This window comes from Grammomys surdaster, unplaced genomic scaffold (genome assembly GCF_004785775.1).
Source record: "Grammomys surdaster isolate TR1022 unplaced genomic scaffold, NIH_TR_1.0 184, whole genome shotgun sequence".
Classification (NCBI taxonomy): domain Eukaryota; kingdom Metazoa; phylum Chordata; class Mammalia; order Rodentia; family Muridae; genus Grammomys; species Grammomys surdaster.
The window spans coordinates 2,952,620-2,953,536 of record NW_021604629.1 but is presented as its reverse complement, the minus strand read 5'-3'; positions in this window follow the sequence as shown (position 1 = coordinate 2,953,536).

Below are 917 nucleotides of genomic sequence, written 5' to 3'. Positions count from 1 at the left end.
GGGACCTGCCTGCCTTTACTAGAGAGGAAAGGTTAAAGGGAAAACGCAGCAAAGTTCTTTTCTCAGAGTCTCCATCCACAGCAAAATACAAAACCCCCCCCCCCCCCCAAAGACAAGCTCAGCCTGGGCCCTGAGTAGACCCAGGCTGCGGAGACAGACAGCTGCTCAGATTGCTGAGGTGGGAAGCTGTAGCTGGTAGCCAGAGCCCCAAGATCTGTGTGCTCTTGTGCATGTGCTGGGGGGAGGGGGTTGGGGTTGGGGGTTGGTGAGGTTTTTTTTAAATCAAGAAATTAGTGGATGTGAGTATACACTTTTACATGTGCAGTATATGTGGTCATATGTCTACATACACATGAAGACGTATGTAAATATTCACAGGAGAAATGGAATAAGAACCATCCAGAGAGCCGGGCGGTGGTGGCGCACACGCCTTTAATCCCAGCACTTGGGAGGCAGAGGCAGGCGGATTTCTGAGTTCGAGGCCAGCCTGGTCTACAGTGTGATTTCCGGGACCCCCAGGGCTTTAAAGAAAAAACGAAAAAAAAAAAAAAAAAAAAAAGAACCTCCCAGAGAAATCCAAATACAAGCACTCATATCTCTGCGTATGGCCTTCTGTTTCTTCCATTAAGGGGTCCCTGAAGCATTTGTTCCTAGAATTGATGCTGATTGTAGTGACTCCAGCCACCTGAGCCTGGAAAAAATGAGAAGGCCTGGCTGTGGGGAATAGGTGCTGGCCGTTGCCTCTATTTACAGCTCACCAAGTCTGATATTTGTAAGTTCCTGTGGGTCATAGATGCCACCTATGCCCAGGACAAAGTTGGAAGCTCTACTACCTGCGGTGGTCCTTTTTTTCTTTCACTTCCTTGCTGTTAAGATACACTTAACTAGATTACACTCTCTGCAGTGATTTTGAACCT